This window comes from Ranitomeya variabilis, chromosome 4 (assembly GCF_051348905.1).
Source record: "Ranitomeya variabilis isolate aRanVar5 chromosome 4, aRanVar5.hap1, whole genome shotgun sequence".
NCBI lineage: Eukaryota > Metazoa > Chordata > Amphibia > Anura > Dendrobatidae > Ranitomeya > Ranitomeya variabilis.
Genome location: NC_135235.1, coordinates 339,884,850 through 339,910,120, shown reverse-complemented (window position 1 = coordinate 339,910,120; position 25,271 = coordinate 339,884,850). Strand labels below are relative to the sequence as shown.

The window sequence follows — 25,271 nt, the reverse complement described above, 5'->3', positions numbered from 1 at the left end:
TGTCAGCTGTTCAAAACATCTGACATGTGCAAGGAAAGATGTGGACTCAGCGCCAGAGCCCACTTCAAAGGGAAGGATTCCGGCTGGGCATACTATTATGCCCAACGTCGGAAAAGGGTTAATCTTTCATGTGATCATACTCTGATATACACTTTTCAATAGTGACCGCAGCACACAAATGATCTTACACTGGGAGGTGGCTCCCATTGTAAGCCTATCCTCGAAATAAAGAAATCTAATGATTAGATGGTTAAGTACTACAGTTGGATGATATGCAATAAACTAAAACTAAATTAAGTGTAAAGAAAAAAAAGAATCCACATAATTGGTATTGTCACATCTACCCCTACCTCCATCCTTATAAAATTAAATTATTTATCCTATTTTATAAATGCTTAAAGGAATTATCCACTAAGCATTGCTCATGCAGTAATAATCTGGTCTGGAAGCTAACTTTATTTAATTTATTTTTCATCTCTCTGGATCCATTAATTAATAATTAGTACAATAGTGGAGAACCCTTAAAGAAACAAGTAAAACAATGCCAAAATCCCTTATTCTGCTTCATCCTGCCATAAAATATAATAAAACGTAATCACAAATATATTTGTACCTCATATTTATGCCAGTGAAAACTACAATTTTTCCCACACAAAAAACAATCCCCCATAAGGCCTGTTGACAATACTGCAAAGCAAATTTTTGTTAAATAAAAGCTTATATTGTATAAAATGAGTAAAACTATATGAACATCAGAACAAATACAGTTAGTGTCATTTATGAAATGCTGTCAATTTGTAAAAACATATAAATGTTTTCCTTCTTTCCCCTTCAAAAGAGATAAAAGTTATTCAATGTCAAAAAGTAAACTGAAATGGTGCCATTAAAAAAGTATAATCATTTGTTCTCTTTCTTCTCTCTACCTCTACATGTTTGTTGTAAAAGCACTGTTTGGGTTAGTCAATAACAGGGAAAAATACCAGAATAAAGAAGTAGTTAAATGACTTCTATAAATTGTAACTGGTAAGTATATTTCCATACTAACACCTTGGTAAGATGAAAATTTATTTAACCCCTTTTTGACATCGGGCATATATTTATGCCTATGTTGAACTCCCTCCCTTTGATGTAGGCTCCGACGGATGAGCCCGCATCTTTCCCTGGATATGTCAGCTGTTTTGAACAGCTGACATGAGCCCGCAATAGCCGTGGGTGGAATCTCGATCCACCCGCGGCTATTAACCAGTTAAATGCCGCTGTCAAACGCTGACAGAGGCATTTAACAAGCGCTTCCGGCAATTGCGCCCACCGGTGACATGTGTCAGCACTCATAGCAAGTGAGTAATTCTGCTATATAGAGGCAATGTGATCATCGCCTCTATGTAGCAGAAGCGATTGGGTTGTGGCAGCTTCTAGTCTCACATGGAGGGAGGCTATTGAAGCATGCCAAAAGTAAAAAAAAATGTTTTTAAAATATAAAAAAAAATACAAAATATATAAAAGTTCAAATCACCCCCCTTTCCCCCCATTCAAAATAAAACAATAAAAAAATTAAACATACACATATTTGGTATCGCCGAGTTCTGAATCGCCCGATCTATCAATAAAAAAAGATTAATCTGATCAGTAAAAGGCGCAGCAAGAAAAAAAGTAAAAACGCCAGAATTACATTTTTTTTTGGTCGCTGTGACATTGCATTAAAATGCAATAACGGGCGATCAAAAGATCCTATCAGCACCAAAATGGTATCATTAAAAACGTCAGCTTGGCGAGTAAAAAATAAGCCCTCACCCAACCCGAGATCACAAAAAATGGAGCCTCTACGGATATCAGAAAATGGCGCAATTTTTTTAACAAAGTTTGGAATTTTTTTTCACCACTTAAATAAAAGAGAACCTAGACATGTTTGGTGTCTATGAACTTGTAATGACCTGGGGAATCATAATAGCAGGTCAGTTTTAGCCTGTCGGGAACATTGTAAAAAAGACGAGCAAAAAAACAGTGTGGGATTGCACTTTTTTTGCAATTTCACAGCATTTGGACTTTTTATCCCATTTTTAGTACATGACATGGTAAAATCAATGATGTTGTTCAAAAGTACAACTTGTCCTGCAAAAAACAAGCTCTCACATGGCCATATTGATGGAAAAATAAAAAAGTTATGGCCCTGGGAAGAAGGAGAGTGAAAAACAAAAGCGCAAAACTGAAAAAAGCTTCGGGAGTTAGGCGGTTAAACTATACAAAAAAAAACCTTTAAAAGTGACATTTTTTGCAATTATTTCATTGTAGACTCCTACTTATATTATGCTGCAGTGTGTCATGCTCAATCTTGAACATTCTCTCTGTTTGGAAACAAACAGCATGTGTGAGTGGTGAGCTGTAACCTGATGAGTCACTGGCATGAGATAACTATGACTCCGACTGCTGTCTCTGAATGTAGAAAATGATATTTTTTAGCAGTGAAACATCAGTTTTGCCAATGTTAATTAAAGAAGAGACCCAGAAGGTTTATTTATTGTGCACATTTATGTGACTACAAAAGTTAAGCTATGTGCATAGGGCATATATACCATATTGCTCATACTATAAGACACACTTTTTTCCTCCAAAATTTTGGAGGAAAGTGGAGTGTGCGTCTTATAGTCCAGATGTACCCTTTATATAAAGTGGTGACCAAAAGTGTGATTTTTTAAAAGTGTGATTACTTCTGTCTGGTTGTCGTGATGCCATTTTCCTGGCGATTTTAGAAAGCCGGAAGCTAATGGTTTTTGGCTATAAGGGTGTAAATTGTGTTTGACTTTTTTTTTTTTCCTTTTATGTGCTAGTTTTCAACATTTGCTGGCCAATTTGTTTTGCATATTTTGTCATGGGTAGTCAAATTTTGCCTAAAGTTTTCTTGTGTGTGTGTGTTTTTTGATTAAAACATGGCAAAGACAAAGCCAAATGTATAATCAGATGCGAGGGTGCTTATTATTCTGAAAGTGAAGTCAGGCAAAAGTCAAAACAGGGATAGCTATGGAATTCAACTGCTCTCAGAGTTAAGTGTCACTTTTCATAAAGAAAGAAAAGGGTTATGGAACAGCTGACAAACCTAGAAACCCGTAAAAGTGCTGCACAGATTTCGCACAAAATGGAGGAAGAATATGGGGCCAAAGTGAGTCGCCAAACTGTGGTGCGAAGGATAAGAGCAGTAGAGTTGAATGCACGAATTCCAGTCAAGAAGCTTTTCATCTCTGCAAAGAACTGGAAAGTCTGACTTGAGTTTGCTAAAGAACACAGGCAATGGAAAGAGACAGATAGGTCTAAGGTATTGTGGTCAGATGAATCCAAGTTCAATCTGTTTGGTAGTGATGGGAAGCACTATATATACCGCCCAATTGGAAAATGTAATGATGTAAGGTACCAAACACCTACAGTGAAACATGGTGGTGGCAATGTCATATTTTGGGGCTGCTTTTCTGCATCTGCCATTGGCTCTCTGCATAGAATTAATGGAAATTAGAATGCTACCATGAACAAGGATATACTGGAGAATGTAATGCTGACACATGGTGAAACCAAAGTAGGCAGTGGCTAGAAATTCCAGCAAGACAATGATCCTAAGCTCACATCCAATTTAGTAAAAAGTTGGTTAGCAAAGTAAAATGTTTGTCTGTTGCACTGCCGAAACCAATCATTTGATTTAAACCCTATAGAGCAACTTTTGGATGAGTTAGGGTGATAGGTTGGGGTCCATACCCATAGCAATAAAGATGAATTGTTTGCAGATTTGCAAATGAAATTGAGCAAGATCAGAATGTTGTTAATACCCTAGTGGCTTCAATGGCCCATCTGCGTGGTGCAGTAATTAAAGCAAGAGGTTATGCTAAAAAATACTTAGTTATGGCATTGTAAACAATGAGTTACTCTCTATGTCGTGATCAATAAATAGTAGATGCAAAACTTTTGGCAGTCAGCTTTCTTTAATTAAATGACCATACCTGTATTCTAAAGCATTTTGGTTAAAGTATTGCATGATGACAACTTCATGCACTTTCAATTCATCACCAGGAAAACGAAATCACAAAAACCAGTCTGAAGTAATCACACTTTAAGAAAAAAGCAAAACTTTTGGTCACCACTGTATGTCCCCTGTTGCTGTGGATGGGGGGGGGCATCAGCGGCTGATGAGCGGGTCACAGGAGACAGGAGCTGGCGGCTGCAGCTAACACTATGCCCGCTGTTAAAGAAAATGAATATTCAATGCTCCCCATCCCCATAATCTCTCACATCTCTCTCTATGCACCTAAGCAGGCACCAAGAGGTGGGAGGGACTATGAGCATGTGGAGCAATGAAAATTAAAATTCTTTACACTGTTAGCCGCGGCCGCTGGCTCCTTCAGCTGCTGGGCGGTCACATGGGCCCGCTATTAGAGGCAATGAATATTCACTGCATCCCAAGCTCATGGGAGTGGAGAAAAGTATACCAGGCTGGGGATTGGTGGGCATGTATACCAGTATGGGGAGCCATGTATACCAGGAAGGGGGGCCATGCATACTTGGATGGGGGACCATGTATACCTGGATGGTTGGCCATATATACCTGGATGGCAACATATATATCAGAATGGGGGGCATATATGCCAGGATGGGGACATATATTTACCATATATATAACAGGATGGAAGAAAGTACCCCTAAAACAGTGTCAGCAGCAGATCCCCCCATAACAGTGAGTCATGACCACATTTTTTGCTTCAATTTTTTTCTATATTCCTCCTCTAAAACCTATGTCTGGTTGTGATACAAATGAGACAAGAATGTCTGAATGTATGTGTAGATAGTGATTTCATGTATCTATTGCCATTAACTGAGTAAAACAAGACAAAATGGAAGCGGGGAAGTGCCCTCTGAGTGACCTATTTGTATTACATGAGGAGATGTGGCATAAACAACTATGTGCGCACGCGCAACAGCATTCTTGTAGTATGAGAAAAATATTCTCAGAGCGAAGAACAAGATAAGCGTGGAATTTGCACGATAACAACTCGCAACCTGTACAATAACAAATTGTACAGGACAAAAATGCCAGTACGCATGACCAAACTAGATCCAGTTTTAAGTGTATAAAACAGGTCGGCACCTAGGTGGGGGTAGGGACTTTTCCAGACTTTTCAAGTGGACGCACTTTGGTCTGTGATGTAAGCCGGAATTGTTCCTCCCCCTGCCTGCCTGCCGAGGTCCCCCATCAGGAGAAGTGAAGTCAGGGGAAGTGATGCTACAAAACCCGGTAATGTATTGATGCTTACTCTATGTATGTATAGTTGTATAATAAAGATGTTGATCATTGCATGTCAGAACTTTTGAACTAATCTTGTGCCAAAGGTCAATATAAATCTTTTTAATCACAATTAATAAATTTTATAATCTTGTTTTACCGAAAAAGACTCTTGTCTGTGCCTAATTAGCATATTAGTGAGCGCTCCGTAAGTAAGGCGTAACGCCTCTTCATTTGTGACTCGGTAAGACACTGGTGTATCTTATAGTACAAAAAAATTTATATAGAGAAGCTCTTGGCATATACTTTAAAGGAAATCTGTCAACCTTCGTAAACTGTCTATACAGGCAAGTAGATCATAGGGAGCCAAATTAAAATATAAAGTGTCCGGCCCATTGCCCTGAACAGCTTATTTTACATTTAAGAAAAATGTGGATTTCTCTGGAATAACACATTGGATCACAGATATCAAGGTATCATTTTATTCATCTTCCTATGACCTACATCCCCATATAGACGGCTTAGGAAGGTTGATCGTAGAAACATATTCAATTTAATATTCCATAGGTACCAGTTCACATGTTGTTGTTCAAAATATTTTTATTAAACAAGAAGGTGAAGTGAACAAACATTATAATGATAACCATTGATATTAGTATCAACATTCTACTCCCCTCCCCCTCATCAGTAGCACCACTACCACTATGGTGATACCATAGCAGTTTATATATCAATTTGTATACAACATGAGAAGGGGCAGAGCAGGTCACACTTACAAGAAAGAGCAAACAAAAAGTAACAAAATATGTTAAGAGAAGAGAAAAAAAGAAAGAAAAGAAAAGAACGGAGGTCAGTACAGGTATAATGATAGGACTCCAACAACCTACTACCTAGTAAGTTTCCGTTATAAGGAACGGGGTAATACACCCTTTGATACCCATAGCTGTAGATGTTGAGCTTCATTAAATTCCAGTTCACATGTTGGACTCCCATTCAAATGTCAGTTTTTCATGTACAGTGGGGAAAATAAGTATTTGATCCCTTGCTGATTTTTTAAGTTTGCCCACTGACAAAGAGATGAACAGTCTAATTTTAAGGGTAGGTTAATTTAAACATTGAGAGATAGAATACAAAACATAAAATCCAGAAATCACCTTGTATAAATTATATAAATGTATTTGCATTTTGCATTGAGAAATAAGTATTTGCTCCCTCTGGCAAACAAGACTTAATACTTGGTGGCAAAACCCTTGTTGGCAAGCACAGCAATCAGACTTTTTTTCAGTTGATGATGATGTTTGCACACGTCAGGAGGAATTTTGGTCCACTCCTCTTTGCAGATCATCTCTAAATCATTAAGATGTTGAGGCTGTCGCTTGGCAACTCGGAGCTTCAACTCCCCCCATAAGTTTTCTATGGGATTAAGGTCTGGAGACTGGCTAGGCCACTCCATGACCTTAATGTGCTTCTTTTTAAGCCACTCCTTTGTTGCCTTTGCTGAATGTTTTGAGTCATTGTCTTGCTGGAAGACCCAGTCATGACCCATTTTTAATGTCCTGGCGGAGGGAAGGAGGTTGTCACTCAGGATTTTACAGTACATGGCTACATCTATTCTCCCAGTGATGTGGTGAAATAGTCCTATGCCCTTAGCAGAGAAACACTCCCAAAACATAATGTTTCATTTCCACCTCCATGTTTGACAGTGGGGACAGTGTTCTTTGGGTCATAGGCAGCATTTCTCTTCCTCCAAATATGGTGAGTTGAGTTAATGCTAAAGACCTCAATTTTTGTCTCATCTGACCACAGAACCTTCTCCCAATCACTCACAGAATCATCCAGGTGTTCATTAGCAAACTTCAGACGGGCCTGTACATGTGCCTTCTTGAGCAGGGTGACCTTGCGGGCACTGCAGGATTTTAAACCTTTACGGCGTAATGTGTTACCAATGGTTTTCTTGGTGACTGTAGTCCCAGCTGCCTTAAAGGGAACCTGTCACCCCCCCTAAGCGTTTGAAACTAAAAGAGCCACCTTGTGCAGCAGTAATGCTGCATTCTGACAAGGTGGCTCTTTTAGTTATTGGTGCTGTAACTGCAGAAATAATCCGTTTTGTAATTTGTCCCAAATACCTTTCTTCAGTCCTGGAGGCAGGCCTTTCCCCCCCTGCTGCAGATGCCACACAGCCGTCACTCAAATCTTCTTGGCGCCGGGCGCCGCCTCCTCATCGCTGTTTTGAAATGAGCCGACCCCTGCGCTTTTTTCTCCTGCCTTGGGCAGGCGCAGTGAGCGCTGCCTGTCTGTCCTCATATGCAGTCTAGCTGACTGCGCCTGTGCAGCCGCCCAGCCTGTGAATCCCAGCCCCGCAGTGAGAATAAATCAGAAGACACTGCGGGGCGGGGATTCACAGGCAGGGAGGCCGAACAGGCGCAGTCAGCTAGACTGCATATGAGGACAGAGGACGGGCAGCGCTCACTGCGCCTGCCCAAGGCAGGAGAAAAAAGCGCAGGCGTCGGCTCTTTTCAAAACTGTGATGAGGAGGCAGCGCCCGGCGCCAAGAAGATTCGAGTGACGGCTGTGTGCTTTGCCAAGGCAAACAGGATCATGGAGTGCATTAAAAGAGGTCTGGATACACATGATGAGAGCATTATACTGCCTCTGTACAAATCCCTGGTTAGACCGCACATGGAGTACTGTGCATAGTTTTGGGCACCGGTGCTCAGGAAGGATATAATGGAACTAGAGCGAGTACAAAGGAGGGCAACAAAATGAATAAAGGGGATGGGGAACTACAATACCCAGAGAGATTAGCAAAATTATGATTATTTAGTCTAGAAAAAAGACGACTGAGGGGCGATCTAATAACCATGTATAAGTATATAAGGGGACAATACAAATATCTCTCCGATTATTTATTCTGACGGAATACAGGCTGAACTGGATGGACAAATGTCTTTTTTCAAGCCTTGCTAACTATGTTACTATGTAAAATAGGACCAATCTCTAAACAATCTATTGAGAGAGGACATATCACCTGCATATTGAGCATACAAGCATGGCTTCATCATGTTGTAAATTAAACAAAATGAGCTAACACTCTAAGGCTATGTGCACACGTAAGAAAAGAGGTGCAGATTTTTCTGCACAAAATCCGCATCTCCTGGCAGAATCCGCAGCTTTTTATGCGGATTTAGTGCGTTTTTTGTGCGAAATTGATGCGGATTTTCTGCAGTTTTTCCCAATGCGGATTTCTATTATGGAGGGGTGCAGAAACGCTGCAGATCCGCACAAAAGAAGTGACATGCACTTCTTTGAAATCCGCAGCAATTCCGCACTGATTTTTCTGCACCATGTGCACAGCTTTTTTTTTCCCATAGACTAACATTATACTGTACATCACAGTGCAGATCTGAGATAAACCTGAGGTTTTCCGCAGGAATTCTGCATGCATATTTTTGCATTTTTTGCGGATTTTATGCGGATTTTTAGCGTTTTTTTCCGGACACTCCAAAACAATGGGAAATCCGCATAAAATCCGCAAAAATAATGAACATGATGCTTCTTTTCCCGCAATGCGTTTTTTTTTTGCGGAAAAAAACGAATCATGTGCACAAAAATTGCGGAATGCATTCTAAATGATAGGATGCATATGTATGCGGTTTTTATCGCGAAAAAACGCGAAAATTCCTGAACGTGTGCACATACCCTCACAATCCATCTGACCCTTGTTGTTCTACAACCCCCTGCCGTGAACAGGTAATTGAAGTAGATTCTCTGATGCAGAGCAGACATGAAGTCTATACAACAGGCTGTTAAGCGACACTTTTCTATCCTGTATGTATAAGTTTTCCTTTGTTGGAAATAATTACAGGCAGCAAGGATGGCACCGGATTCCAATATAAATTTGCCTGACATTGCCATCTCCGTGTGCGGTTCAATCATTACTCCAAAGCAACATGCCCGCTGCCTTGGGGTCATCCTTGATTCCGAGCTTTCATTCACCCCCCACATCCGTTCACTGGCTCGCTCTTCTTATCTGCATCTCAAAAACATTTCTAGAATTCGCCCTTTTCTTACTTTCCAATCTGCAAAAACTCTTACTGTTTCTCTTATTCATTCCCGTCTGGACTATTGTAACTCTCTACTAATCGGCCTCCCTCTTACCAAACTCTCCCCGCTCCAATCTGTCCTGAATGCTGCTGCCAGGATCATATTCCTCACCAACCGTTACACCGATGCCTCTACCTTGTGCCAGTCATTACACTGGCTACCCATCCACTCCAGAATCCAGTACAAAACTACTACCCTCATCCACAAAGCACTCCATGGCTCAGCACCACCCTACATCTCCTCTCTGGTCTCAGTCTACCACCCTACCCGTGCCCTCCGCTCCGCTAATGACCTCAGGTTAGCATCCTCAATAATCAGAACCTCCCACTCCCGTCTCCAAGACTTTACACGTGCTGCGCCGATTCTTTGGAATGCACTACCTAGGTTAATACGATTAATCCCCAGTTTTAAGCGTGCCCTAAAAACGCATTTGTTCAGACTGGCCTACCGCCTCAACGCATTAACCTAACTATCCCTGTGTGGCCTATTAAAAATAGAAAAAAAAACCACATAATCAGGTTTCTTGCATCGTGTTCTCATACACTTTATGCAGTTAATAGCACTCTGTGTCTGTACTGCTACATACTTAGGCTGTTAACTGGTTCATGCAGCTTTACATGAACACCCGAGCCTTACACTATGGCTGGTCCAAATAACTAAAGCAATTGTTACCATCCACCTCTCGTGTCTCCCCTTTTCCTCATAGTTTGTAAGCTTGCGAGCAGGGCCCTCATTCCTCCTGGTATCTATTTTGAACTGTGATTTCTGTTATGCTGTAATGTCTATTGTCTGTACAAGTCCCCTCTATAAGTTGTAAAGCGCTGCGGAATATGTTGGCGCTATATAAATAAAAATTATTATATTATTAAATATTACATTTTGAGACAGGTGTAGCTCTTACAGTCATGGAATACATATTAACAGTGGCGTGACGAAGTGGCGAACATAATGCATTTACTTGCATGGCCGTGTGGGCTGCGCATCAGCCTCAAATTAAAATAAGCAGGATGTATAAAGTTGGATATGACATGTATGGTATCAATAGAGAGATAAAATCATGACAGGAAATCTGCCATTAATATCTTGTGTCTGGGACCTCCAGTGGGGCATATATCCTTATGGTGAGAGATCTCATAATATTTGATACTTCAGCCGCATCCCATTTACCAGCCCCATCTGAGGTCATCAATGGGCGTGACTTACAGTATATACCTGGAAAAAGCAAATTTTGAAAAAGAGCCATTGTTCAGGGCTGGGAGATACAGCTCGCCGTGGCACTACATAATTTTCCAACTGGAGCACTCCCCTCCACGAAGATCTGTGTTATTCCTGTGACATCAAGTCTAGTAATTTTCTTTTGTTTATCCCTTTTATTTTTATATGATTGTATATACTGTATTGTCTTGTCCCCTTTGTAATATCTTTTGTATATTTTTATAAATGCTGCCTATTTTTTTTATTAAAAACCAGAAATACATGTCCAATTGGCCAGTATAAACAATTGGTGGTGGCAGCTAATTTTTTTGTGGTTATTGCGGAGCTTGGCGGTGAAGTATTTATATACCCGATTGTTGGAACCGAATGTGTATATACAATACGTTCACTGGGAAGCACACAATAACCTAGTAGCAAAAGCATCTGTTGCCTTGTCCATCAATTGTCAGTCAATTGTGTGATTGTTTTGATGATTGCTGGCTCTTGGTGACAATGTTTGATCCATGCTTTTCACAGATAGAATTTTTACCTGTGAGGCAGAATTCAGATGTCTATGAAACAAGGTCCATGTACAGACAGCGATGCACCATGACTATGGCTCTCCTGACCTCAACTTGATAGCCTCATATATGCCTAGTAGACTGTCAAGTTCAGGTCGTGAGACCCTTGGGCAGTCCTTGTATCATGGTCCATATGTAAGAAGAGAAACCAGGCTGGGGTGCCTTTCTTGTGCCGTGTCCGGAACTGTCGGGGCTGTCTCCTCTGCTGTCTGGGGGAAAGTTTAGGGAACCAGATCAATGGGTGTATGGGCTGACAGGGGGCGTGGCTAAGCATTACCAGGGTGAGTGCAGCGCGCGGGTACAGAGAGAGTTGGTGGGAAGGCAGAGCGCGCAGCTGAGGAGAAAAAAAGCTTCTGCTTCAGGGACCGTTAGCTGCGGAGACACACGCCCATCCATGAGGGAAATCTACCGCAGAGACTCTGACAAGAAGCCCGTCATTTGCAGGTTGGCTTCCAGCCATCAAGGTGCCAATCACTCTTTAACAGTTGCTGCCTGACAGAGATTGAGACAAGGACTGGGTATCGCTCCCTGAATCCCCGGTTCATACTCATCAAGCTTCACTTAATTTTAATGGACTGTGGCCTATACATTGCCAGCCACTGGAGTCTCCTTATTGAGGACTCCACAGGACATTTCAAGGACTCAATGTTGCCAGCCAGGAATGTATCATCGCCTTCTTCAGCACCACACCGGAACCACATCGTGCTGACGGCTGTTGGCACCATTATTTACTCCAGAACCGTTCCTGTCAGGAGGACACCCGATGGATAAGTGACTTCATTGAGAAGGACTTTGTTTACCTGCATTGATTTCTCCCCAACCAAACCCCTGTATTCTCTATTCTGTCCGCATTTTACCTCACGTTTTCCCTGTTTCTCTGCGTGGAGTAAGTCCTTGTTATAATAAAACCTGTTAACCCTTGACCTGCCTCCTGTCAGTCACTGCATGTGCCAGCCTGCTCACACATACACGGACATCGAATTTGTTCCTATAATAAGGAGGACTGTTGACATGTTTTGTATTTTTTTCACAAAGTCTTGTCCGATTTTGATCTGAGTGATGGCTCAAACTTGCCAATGAAGTTCTATTTATCCATGAAAAATTGGACAACACTTGCATGTCATGCATTTGCTTTCCATTTTCCAGGGTATAATAGAAGAAGCTTGAGAAGCCATAATTTTTTTTTCATACGAGAAAAACTGATAAATTCTGAGGGTAAAAATTGCCACACTGATCAGGTTAACAATCTGATAAAATCTGATAAAAAAGACTGATGAAACTTGGACTTATTTTTTCCGAATGATAAAAATCATTGATGTCGGGGGCGTGTCCTGGCCATGATGGAGGAAGGCTGCTAATCCCTGAGCTCCTGCTTCCCCGGCGGAATAAAGCCCTGCAACAGCCCAGAAACTGACTTTACCGGAGTCTATTGTTGTGAATTTACCTTTTGGCTCCCTCTAGTGGCTACTAGTGATTTTACTCTGGGTATGTCTATCATCCCTTGTATGCTCACCTGGGTCGTTAGGTCAGGGGTGTTGCTATATAAGCTCCCTGGACCTTCAGTTCAATGCCTGGCAACGTTGATATCAGAGCTAATCTGTAGTGCTCTTGTCTACTGATCTTGGTTCCTGCTTGATTAAGCTAAGTCTGCTTTCTTGGTTTTTGCTATTTGTTTTTGTTTGCATTTTTGTCCAGCTTGTACATAATCTGTATCCTATCCTTGCTGGAAGCTCTAGGGAGGCTGGAGTTCTCCCCCCAGGCCGTTAGACGGTTCGGGGGTTCTTGAATCTCCAGTGTGGATTTTTGTTAGGGTTTTTGTTGACCATATAAGTTATCTTACTACATTCTGCTATTAGTAAGTGGGCCTCTCTTTGCTAAACCTAGTTCATCTCTGTGTTTGTCATTTCCTCTTACCTCACCATTATTATTTGTGGGGGGCTTGTATCCTACTTTTGGGGTCTATTCTCTGGAGGCAAGAGAGGTCTTTGTTTTCCTCTTCTAGGGGTAGTTAGTCCTCCGGCTGGCGCGAGACATCTAGCGACCAACGTAGGCATGTTCCCCGGCTACTTCTAGTGTTGGCGTTAGGAGTAGATATATGGTCAACCCAGTTACCACTGCCCTATGAGCTGGATTTTTGTACTTCGCAGACTTGCTGATATCTCTGACACCCTCGCCATTGGGGTCATAACAGTTTGCCAGGCCCTATATTAAATGTTAAATGCATTGCAGAAGCGGGATTATAAGAAAGAAAGTTCTGAGTTTTTTTTTTTTTTTCTCTCTCTCATTTTTTTTTCTTTTCCCCTTTACCTCTGAGTGGCTTGTGTTTGCTGCAGACATGAATGTCCAGACCTTGATTACAAGTGTGGACCAGCTTGCTGCTCGTGTGCAGGGCATACAAGATTATGTTATCAGAAGTCCTGTGTCAGAACCTAAGATACCGATTCCTGAACCGTTTTCCGGAGACCGATTTAAATTTAGAAATTTCAGGAATAATTGTAAATTGTTTTTGTCCCTGAGACCCTGTTCATCTGGAGACTCCGCTCAGCAAGTAAAAATTGTTATTTCTTTTTTACGGGGCGACCCTCAGGATTGGGCCTTCTCGCTGGCGCCAGGAGATCCGGCATTGGCTGACATTGATGCGTTTTTTCTGGCGCTCGGTTTGCTTTATGAGGAACCCAATCTTGAGATTCAGGCAGAAAAAGCCTTGCTGGCGATGTCTCAGGGCCAGGACGAGGCTGAAGTGTATTGCCAAAAATTTCGGAAATGGTCCGTGCTGACCAAGTGGAACGAGTGTGCATTGGCTGCAAATTTTAGAAATGGCCTTTCTGAAGCCATTAAGAATGGGATGGTGGGTTTTCCCATTCCCACAGGTCTGAATGATTCTATGGCCCTGGCTATTCAAATCGACCGGCGGTTGCGGGAGCGCAAAACCGCAAATTCCCTCATGGTGTTGTCTGAACAAGCACCTGATTTAATGCAATGTGATAGAATCCTGACTAGAAATGAGCGGAAAATTCATAGACGCCAGAATGGCTTGTGTTACTACTGTGGTGATTCTACACATGTTATCTCAGCATGCTCTAAACGTCTTACTAAGGTTGTTAGTCCGGTCGCCATTGGTAATTTGCAACCTAAATTTATTCTATCTGTAACTTTGATTTGCTCACTGTCATCGTATCCTGTCATGGCGTTTGTGGACTCAGGTGCTGCCCTGAGCCTTATGGATCTGTCATTTGCCAAGCGCTGCGGATTTGTTCTTGAGCCATTGGAAAATCCTATCCCTCTTAGGGGTATTGATTCTACGCCATTGGCAAAAAATAAACCGCAGTTTTGGACACAGGTTACCATGTGCATGACTCCCGAACATCGGGAGGTAATACGTTTTCTTGTTCTGCATAAAATGCATGATTTGGTTGTTTTGGGTTTGCCATGGTTACAGACCCATAATCCAGTCTTGGACTGGAAGGCTATGTCAGTGTCAAGTTGGGGCTGCCATGGAATTCATGGAGATTCCCTGCCCTTGTCTATTGCTTCTTCTACGCCTTCGGAAGTTCCGGCGTATTTGTCTGATTATCAGGATGTCTTCAGCGAGTCTAAGTCCAGTGCACTGCCTCCTCATAGGGAATGTGACTGTGCAATAGATTTGATTCCTGGCAGTAAGTTTCCTAAGGGGAGACTGTTTAATCTGTCGGTACCTGAACATACCGCGATGCGTTCATATATCAAGGAGTCTCTTGAGAAGGGGCATATCCGTCCTTCTTCTTCCCCTCTTGGTGCGGGATTCTTTTTTGTGGCCAAAAAGGACGGATCTTTGAGGCCTTGTATTGACTATCGGCTTTTAAATAAGATCACTGTCAAATTTCAGTATCCTTTGCCGCTGTTGTCAGATTTGTTTGCTCGGATTAAAGGTGCCAAGTGGTTCACCAAGATAGACCTTCGTGGTGCGTACAACCTTGTGCGCATTAGGCAGGGCGATGAATGGAAAACCGCATTCAATACGCTCGAAGGTCATTTTGAGTACTTGGTGATGCCATTTGGGCTCTCTAATGCACCTTCAGTTTTTCAGTCCTTCATGCATGACATTTTCCGGAAGTATCTGGATAAATTTTTGATTGTTTATCTGGATGATATTCTGGTTTTTTCTGATGATTGGGACTCGCATGTGGAGCAGGTCAGGATGGTTTTTGAGATTCTGCGTGAAAATTCTTTGTTTGTAAAAGGCTCAAAGTGTCTCTTTGGTGTACAGAAGGTTCCCTTTTTGGGGTTCATTTTTTCCCCTTCTGCTGTGGAGATGGATCCAGTCAAGGTCCGAGCTATTCATGATTGGACTCAACCCTCGTCAGTTAAGAGTCTTCAGAAGTTCTTGGGTTTTGCTAACTTCTACCGTCGTTTTATCGCAAATTTCTCTAGCGTTGTTAAACCGCTGACGGATATGACCAAGAAAGGCTCTGATGTAGCTAACTGGGCTCCTGCTGCCGTGGAGGCTTTCCAGGAGTTGAAACGCCGGTTTACTTCGGCGCCTGTTTTGTGCCAGCCTGACGTCTCACTTCCCTTTCAGGTTGAGGTGGATGCTTCGGAGATTGGGGCAGGGGCCGTTTTGTCGCAGAGAGGCCCTGGTTGCTCTACTATGAGACCTTGTGCCTTTTTCTCTAGGAAGTTTTCGCCGGCAGAGCGAAATTATGATGTGGGCAATCGGGAGTTGTTGGCCATGAAGTGGGCATTTGAGGAGTGGCGTCATTGGCTCGAGGGTGCTAAGCATCGTGTGGTGGTCTTGACTGATCACAAAAATTTGATGTATCTCGAGTCTGCTAAACGCCTGAATCCTAGACAGGCCCGCTGGTCATTGTTTTTCTCCCGTTTTGACTTTGTGGTCTCGTATTTACCAGGTTCTAAGAATGTGAAGGCCGATGCTCTGTCTAGGAGCTTTGTGCCTGATGCTCCTGGAGTCGCTGAACCTGAGGGTATTCTTAAGGAAGGAGTTATCTTGTCAGCTATTTCTCCAGATCTGCGACGTGTGTTGCAGAGATTTCAGGCTGGTAGGCCTGACTCTTGTCCACCTGACAGATTGTTTGTGCCTGCTAAATGGACCAGCAGAGTCATTTCCGAGGTTCATTCCTCAGTGTTGGCAGGGCACCCGGGAATTTTTGGCACCAGAGATCTGGTGGCCAGGTCCTTTTGGTGGCCTTCCTTGTCAAGGGATGTGCGGTCATTTGTGCAGTCCTGTGGTACTTGTGCTCGAGCTAAGCCTTGCTGTTCTCGTGCCAGCGGGTTGCTCTTGCCCTTGCCTGTCCCGAAGAGACCTTGGACACACATCTCTATGGATTTCATTTCGGATCTTCCGGTGTCTAAGGGCATGTCTGTCATCTGGGTGATATGTGATCGTTTCTCCAAGATGGTCCATCTGGTTCCTTTGCCTAAGCTGCCTTCCTCTTCTGATCTGGTTCCTGTGTTCTTCCAGAACGTGGTTCGTTTGCACGGCATTCCTGAGAATATTGTGTCGGACAGAGGATCCCAGTTTGTTTCCAGGTTCTGGCGATCCTTTTGTGGTAGGATGGGCATTGATTTGTCGTTTTCGTCCGCTTTTCATCCACAGACTAACGGACAAACGGAACGAACGAATCAGACTCTGGAGGCGTATTTGAGGTGTTTTGTCTCTTCTGATCAGGATGATTGGGTGACCTTCTTGCCGTTGGCTGAATTTGCCCTTAATAATCGGGCTAGTTCTGCCACCTTGGTTTCGCCATTTTTCTGCAACTCCGGTTTCCATCCTCGTTTTTCCTCGGGACATGTGGAGCCTTCTGACTGTCCTGGAGTGGATTTTGTGGTGGATAGGTTGCAGCGGATTTGGAATCATGTGGTGGACAACTTGAAGTTGTCACAGGAGAAGGCTCAGCGTTTTGCCAACCGCCGCCGCGGTGTGGGTCCCCGACTTCGTGTTGGGGATTTGGTATGGCTGTCTTCTCGATTTGTTCCTATGAAGGTCTCCTCTCCCAAATTTAAGCCTCGATTCATTGGTCCTTACAAGATATTGGAGATCCTTAATCCTGTATCCTTTCGCCTGGATCTTCCGGTGTCGTTTGCCATTCACAACGTATTTCATAGGTCCTTGTTGCGGCGGTACGTTGTGCCTGTGGTTCCTTCTGCTGAGCCTCCTGCTCCGGTGTTGGTTGAGGGCGAGTTGGAGTACGTGGTGGAGAAGATCTTAGATTCTCGTCTCTCCAGGCGGAGGCTTCAGTACCTGGTCAAGTGGAAGGGCTATGGTCAGGAGGATAATTCCTGGGTGGTCGCCTCTGATGTGCATGCGGCCGATTTAGTTCGTGCCTTTCACGCCGCTCATCCTGATCGCCCTGGTGGTCTTGGTGAGGGTTCGGTGACCCCTCACTAAGGGGGGGGTACTGTTGTGAATTTACCTTTTGGCTCCCTCTAGTGGCTACTAGTGATTTTACTCTGGGTATGTCTATCATCCCTTGTATGCTCACCTGGGTCGTTAGGTCAGGGGTGTTGCTATATAAGCTCCCTGGACCTTCAGTTCAATGCCTGGCAACGTTGATATCAGAGCTAATCTGTAGTGCTCTTGTCTACTGATCCTGGTTCCTGCTTGATTAAGCTAAGTCTGCTTTCTTGGTTTTTGCTATTTGTTTTTGTTTGCATTTTTGTCCAGCTTGTACATAATCTGTATCCTATCCTTGCTGGAAGCTCTAGGGAGGCTGGAGTTCTCCCCCCGGGCCGTTAGACGGTTCGGGGGTTCTTGAATCTCCAGTGTGGATTTTTGTTAGGGTTTTTGTTGACCATATAAGTTATCTTACTACATTCTGCTATTAGTAAGTGGGCCTCTCTTTGCTAAACCTAGTTCATCTCTGTGTTTGTCATTTCCTCTTACCTCACCATTATTATTTGTGGGGGGCTTGTATCCTACTTTTGGGGTCTATTCTCTGGAGGCAAGAGAGGTCTTTGTTTTCCTCTTCTAGGGGTAGTTAGTCCTCCGGCTGGCGCGAGACATCTAGCGACCAACGTAGGCATGTTCCCCGGCTACTTCTAGTGTTGGCGTTAGGAGTAGATATATGGTCAACCCAGTTACCACTGCCCTATGAGCTGGATTTTTGTACTTCGCAGACTTGCTGATATCTCTGAGACCCTCGCCATTGGGGTCATAACAGTCTATGCCTGCTAAACGGAAGCCTGCACGCCCCAACACCCCTTCTGGACCCCCTGTGAAGTTTTCTGCGAGTATATCTCGCTTTTTAAGAAGCTCTGGGAAGGGGCCTTGGAGCTGCACTGATCCTAAGATGGCTGATCCCTCCCCCAAGCCCTGCAACACTACACATGAGGCAAAAAACAAACAGAGAGAGAAGGAGACACCGCAGGCCCGCATGGAGGTTTCCAGAGCGTCTGTCACCAGTCTGTTTACTCAGGAGAGGCCCCTGGAGGCCCCCCTGCAGGGGGTCTCAGATGAAGGTACCGGAGGGGAGATGGAGGATGGTGGGGGCTCGGATCATGAGACTGGACAAAGAGGGAGAAGCGGTGAGGTCCTGGACACAGAGAGCTGAGCTCTACCCCTCCCAAACTGAGTGGCCTGTGCTGCAGGAGACTCGGCTGCCTCCTAGCCTGTCACCACGGCCACTTACACCTGCAGAGGGGGTGCTTCAACAACTCTCTATTCAGAAACCGGGCTGTGGAGCAGGTTATCTCCCCCCTCTACTAAACCACCCCACAGAAGCCACAGGGGGTGAGTGACGAGTGGAGCCGACCATCAGTGGAGGCCCCAGTGGTTCCCCTATTTTACCAAATATGCAGCCACAAGATAGCCCTGACCCAGACATGTGGGAAGCTTTTAAGGCCCGTATTAGCAACGTTCCAACTAAAGAGGAACTTGAGGGCTTTATATCCAGGGTGGAGAACTCCTTTAACCCCTTAATCCCGTATGACGTACTATACCGTCGAGGTGGGGTGGGCCTTAATTCCCGGTGACGGGATAGTACGTCATAAGCGATCGGCCGCGCTCATGGGGGGAGCGCGGCCGATCGCGGCCGGGTGTCGGCTGCATATCGCAGCTGACATCCGGCACTATGTGCCAGGAGCGGTCACGGACCGCCCCCGGCACATTAACCCCCGGCACACCGCGATCAAACATGATCGCGGTGTACAGGCGGTACAGGGAAGCATCGCGCAGGGAGGGGGCTCCCTGCGTGCTTCCCTGAGACGATCGGTACAAGGCGATGTACTCACCTTGTACCGAGCGTCTCCTCCCTGCAGTCCCCGGATCCAAAATGGCCGAGGGGCTGTATCCGGGTCCTGCAGGGAGCACTTCCGGGTCGGAGCAGGCTGCAGATGAAAGCTGCAGCCTGCTCCGATGAAAGTATGATCGCCGATCTGATAGAGTGCTGTGCACACTATCAGATCTGCGATCTGTGATGTCCCCCCCTGGGACAAAGTAAAAAAGTAAAAAAATAAATTTCCACATGTGTAAAAAAAAAAAAAAAAAAATTCCTAAATAAATAATAATAAAAAAAAAAATATTATTCCCATAAATACATTTCTTTATCTAAAAAAAACAAACAAAAACAATAAAAGTACACATATTTAGTATCGCCGCGTCCGTAACGACCCAACCTATAAAACTGGCCCACTAGTTAACCCCTTCAGTAAACACCGTAAGAAAAAAAAAAAAAAAACGAGGCAAAAAACAACGCTTTATTACCATACCGCCGAACAAAAAGTGGAATAACACGCGATCAAAAAAACGGATATAAATAACCATGGTACCGCTGAAAATGTCATCTTGTCCCGCAAAAAACGAGCCGCCATACAGCATCATCAGCAAAAAAATAAAAAAGTTATAGTCCTCAGAATAAAGTGATGCCAAAATAATTATTTTTTCTATAAAATAGTTTTTATCGTATAAAAGCGTCAAAACATAAAAAAATGATATAAATGAGGTATCGCTGTAATCGTACTGACCCGACGAATAAAACTGCTTTATCAATTTTACCAAACGCGGAACGGTATAAACGCCTCCCCCAAAAGAAATTCATGAATAGCTGGTTTTTGGTTATTCTGCCTCACAAAAATCGGAATAAAAAGTGATAAAAAATGGTCACATGTCCGAAAATGTTACCAATAAAAACGTTAACTCGTCCCGCAAAAACCAAGACCTCACATGACTCTGTGGACCAAAATGTGGAAAAATTATAGGTCTCAAAATGTGGAGACACAAAAACTTTTTTGCTATAAAAAGCGTCTTTTAGTCTGGTTTCACACTTGCGTTTTTATCTGCATGCGTTTTTTAAAAAAACCGCATGTGTGAAAAAATGCATGTAAACGCGGTAAAACGCATGCGTTTTTATAGAAAAACACAAGAAAACAAGAAAAAAACAAAAAACCCTAACCCTACCCCTAACCTGAAATACGTGGCACTGAAATACGTGGCACTGAAATATACGTTTATATACGTATATACGTATATAAGTGCCACGATATTTCAGTGGCCACGTATTTAAGTGCCACATATTTAAGTGCCACGTATTTCAGTGCCACGTATTTCAGTGCCACGTATTTCAGTGCCACGTATTTCAGTGCCACATATTTCAGTGCCACGTATTTTTCAGTGCCTGAAATACGTGGCACTGAAATACGTGGCACTGAAATATCGTGGCACTGAAATATCGTGCCACGTATTTTTCAGTGCCTGAAATACGTGGCACTGAAATACGTGGCACTGAAATACGTGGCACTGAAATACGTGGCACTGAAATATCGTGGCACTGAAATACGTGGCACTGAAATACGTGGCACTTAAATACGTGGCACTTAAATACGTGGCTGTTAAATACGTGGCTCTTAAATACGTGGCTCTTAAATACGTGGCTCTTATATACGTGGCACTTATATACGTGGCACTTATGACTGTCAGAAAATGTTCAGTAAACGGTTAGGGGTGAGGTTAGGGGTAGGGTTTCAGGTAGAATTGGGGAGTTTCCACTGTTCAGGCATATCAGGGGCTCTCCAAACGCGACATGGCGTCCAATCTCAATTCCAGCCAATTCTGCGTTGAAAAAGTAAAACAGTGCTCCTTCCCTTCCGAGCTCTCCTGTGCGTCCAAAAAGGGGTTTATTCCAACATATGGGGTATCAGCGTACTAGGGACAAATTGAACAACAACTTCTGGGGTCCAAGTTCTCTTGTTATCCTTGGGAAAATAAAAATTTGGGGGGCTAAAAATCATTTTTGTGGGAAAAAAAATATGTTTTATTTTCACGGCTCTGCGTTGTAAACTGTAGTGAAACACTTGGGGGTTCAAAGTTCTCACAACACATCTAGATAAGTTCCTTGGGGGGTCTAGTTTCTAATATGGGGTCACTTGTGGGGGGTTTGTACTGTTTGGGTACATCAGGGGCTCTGCAAATGCAACGTGACGCCTGCAGACCAATCCATTTAAGTCTGCATTCCAAATGGCGCTCCTTCCCTTCCGAGCTCTGTCATGCGCCCAAACAGTGGTTCCCCCCCACATAGGGGGCATCAGCGTACTCAGGACAAATTGGACAACAACTTTTAGGGTCCAATTTATCCTGATACCCTTGTGAAAATACAAAACTGGGGGCTAAATTTCATTTTTGTGAAAAAAAAAAAAAAAATTATTTTCACGGCTCTGCGTTATAAACTGTAGTGAAACACTTGGGGGTTCAAAGTTCTCACAACACATCTAGATAAGTTCCTTGGGGGGTCTAGTTTCCAATATGGGGTCACTTGTGGGGGGTTTTTACTGTTTGGGTACATCAGGGGCTCTGCAAATGCAACGTGACGCCTGCAGACCAATCCATTTAAGTCTGCATTCCAAATGGCGCTCCTTCCCTTCCGAACTCTGTCATGCGCCCAAACAGTGGTCCCCCCCCCACAAATGGGGTATCAGCGTACTCCAGACAAATTGGACAACAACTTTTGGGGTCCAATTTATCCTGATACCCTTGTGAAAATACAAAACTGGGGGCTAAATTTCATTTTTGTGAAAAAAAAAAAAAAAAATTATTTTCACGGCTCTGCGTTATAAACTGTAGTGAAACACTTGGGGGTTCAAAGTTCTCACAACACATCTATATAAGTTCCTTGGGGGGTCTAGTTTCCAATATGGGGTCACTTGTGGGGGGTTTGTACTGTTTGGGTACATCAGGGGCTCTGCAAATGCAACGTGACGCCTGCAGACCAATCCATTTAAGTCTGCATTCCAAATGGCGCTCCTTCCCTTCCGAGCTCTGTCATGCGCCCAAACAGTGGTCCCCCCCACAAATGGGGTATCAGCGTACTCCAGACAAATTGGACAACAACTTTTGGGGTCCAATTTATCCTGATACCCTTGTGAAAATACAAAACTGGGGGCTAAAAAATCATTTTTGTGAAAAAAAAAAATAATTTTTATTTTCACGGCTCTGCGTTATAAACTGTAGTGAAACACTTGGGGGTTCAAAGCTCTCAAAACACATCTAGATAAGTTCCTTAGGGGGTCTACTTTCCAAAATGGTGTCACTTGTGGGGGGGTTTAATGTTTAGGCACATCAGGGGCTCTCCAAACGCAACATGGCATCCCATCTTAATTCCAGTCAATTTTGCATTGAAAAGTAAAATAGCGCTTCTTCCCTTCTGAGCTCTGCTATGCGCCCAAACAATGGTTTACACCCACATATGGGGTATCGTCGTACTCAGGACAAATTGCACAACAACTTTTGTGGTCTAATTTCTTCTCTTACCCTTGGGGAAATAAAAAAATGGGGGTGAAAAGATCATTTTTGTGAAAAAATATGATTTTTTATTTTTACGGCTCTGCATTATAAACTTCTGTAAAGCACTTGTTGGGTCAAAGTGCTTACCACACATCTAGATAAGTTCCTTAGGGGGTCTACTTTCCAAAATGGTGTCACTTGTTAGGGGTTTCAATGTTTAGGCACATCAAGGGCTCTCTAAATGCAACATGGCGTCCCATCTCAATTCCAGTCAATTTTGCATTGAAAAGTCAAATGGCGCTCCTTCCCTTCCGAGCTCTGCCCTGCGCCCAAACAATGGTTTACACCCACATATGGGGTATCAGCGTACTCAGGACAAATTGCACAACAATTTTTCGGGTCCAATTTCTTCTCTCACCCTTGGGAAAATAAAAAATTGGGGGTGAAAAGATCATTTTTGTGAAAAAATATGATTTTTTATTTTTACGGCTCTGCATTATAAACTTCTGTAAAGCACTTGTTGGGTCAAAGTGCTCACCACACATCTAGATAAGTTCCTTAGGGGGTCTACTTTCCAAAATGGTGTCACTTGTTAGGGGTTTCAATGTTTTGGCACATCAGGGGCTCTCCAAATGCAACATGGCGTCCCATCTCAATTCCAGTCAATTTTGCATTGAAAAGTCAAATGGCGCTCCTTTGCTTCCAAGCTCTGCCATGCGCCCAAACTGTGGTTTACCCCCACATATGGGGTATCAGCGTACTCAGGACAAATTGTACAACAACTTTTGGGGTCTATTTTCTCCTGTTACCCTTGGTAAAATAAAACAAATTGGAGCTGAAATAAATTTTGTGTGAAAAAAAGTTAAATGTTCATTTTTATTTAAACATTCCAAAAATTCCTGTGAAACACCTGAAGGGTTAATAAACTTCTTGAAAGTGGTTTTGAGTACCTTGAGGGGTTCAGTTTTTAGAATGGTGTCACACTTGGGTATTTTCTATCATATAGACCCGTCAAAATGACTTCAAATGAGATGTGGTCCCTAAAAAAAAATGGTGTTGTAAAAATGAGAAATTGCTGGTCAACTTTTAACCCTTATAACTCCGTCACAAAAAAAAATTTTGGTTCCAAAATTGTGCTGATGTAAAGTAGACATGTGGGAAATGTTATTTATTAAGTATTTTGTGTGACATATGTATGTGATTTAAGGGCATAAAAATTCAAAGTTGGAAAATTGCGAAATTTTCAAAATTTTCGCCAAATATTCGTTTTTTTCACAAATAAACGCAAGTTATATCGAAGAAATTTTACCACTAACATGAAGTACAATATGTCACGAGAAAACAGTGTCAGAATCGCCAAGATCCGTTGAAGCGTTCCAGAGTTATAACCTCATAAAGGGACAGTGGTCAGAATTGTAAAAATTGGCCTGGTCATTAACGTGCAAACCACCCTCGGGGCTTAAGGGGTTAAAGCTGAAACGATGACCCTGAGAGGGGAGGTCTCAGCTCTGGCGGGCAGAGTCACACTTACTGACACTACTGTAGAAAATCTCTCCAACAAGATCCTAGCCCTTGAGGATAAACTGTCAGCCCAGATGTCCACCTTTGAGAGTTTTCTAGATCATATGGAGGACTTGGAGAATCGGGAGAGAAGGCAAAATCTGAGAGTGAGGGGTCTACCGGAATCAGTCCAAACCAGTGACCTAACTGCGACTCTTCAAACTTTGTTCAACTCCATTAGGAACACTGCCCCAGAGTTGGGTATTGAATTTGACAGAGCTCATAGGTCGCTGGGTCCTCCCCCTCAGGATGGAGGTCTGCCTAGAGACGTGATTTGTCGTTTTCATAGGTACCAAGTTAAGGAAGAAATCCTCAACTGTTCCAGAAAGACCCAGGAGATCCGATTCCAAGATTACCAATTACAGTTCCTCTCGGATCTGTCACAGAGAACCCTCCAAAAGAGGAGAGCTCTGCGACCTCTACTTAACCTCCTTCGTCAGTGCCAGATCCCCTGTTCTTGGGGATATCCGTTTTTGCGGGGAACCCAGATGGTGTCCTTATCTCACCCCAGGGAGCATCGTTCATTTCTCTCCCTCTTGAACCTCGAGGATCCGGGCCAGTCAATTCCCTGACTGGCCTTATTCCGTTGGTCAGGATATGGGCCCTATGCCACAGCCCCGAAAGAGGGCGCGTCGCAACCGTGGAAGAGGCCACACTAGTTCTCGTGGTAGAGGACAGAACTGTAATGATGTATCTGAAGACGGCTGATTTGCAAGCGTCCAGTATTTTTGATTCAGTCGGTTGTAGACCCTTAGGTCTTTGGTCTAGCTTTAGGCAGTAATGGCCGTGTTGATGATATATGCTTTGCTCTTTTCCCTTGGTCATTTTCCCTTCCCTCTCCACTATTCCATTCTCTTCCTTCCCC

At 43.4% G+C, this 25,271-nt stretch overlaps 1 protein-coding gene across 4 annotated transcripts in view; it reads left to right on the top strand.

Moving 5' to 3' along the window:
• Positions 1 to 25,271, top strand: part of LOC143764740 (germ cell-specific gene 1-like protein) — a 156,519-nt gene that overhangs the window by 3,145 nt on the left and 128,103 nt on the right. The gene's annotated exons all lie outside the window — the stretch shown is intronic.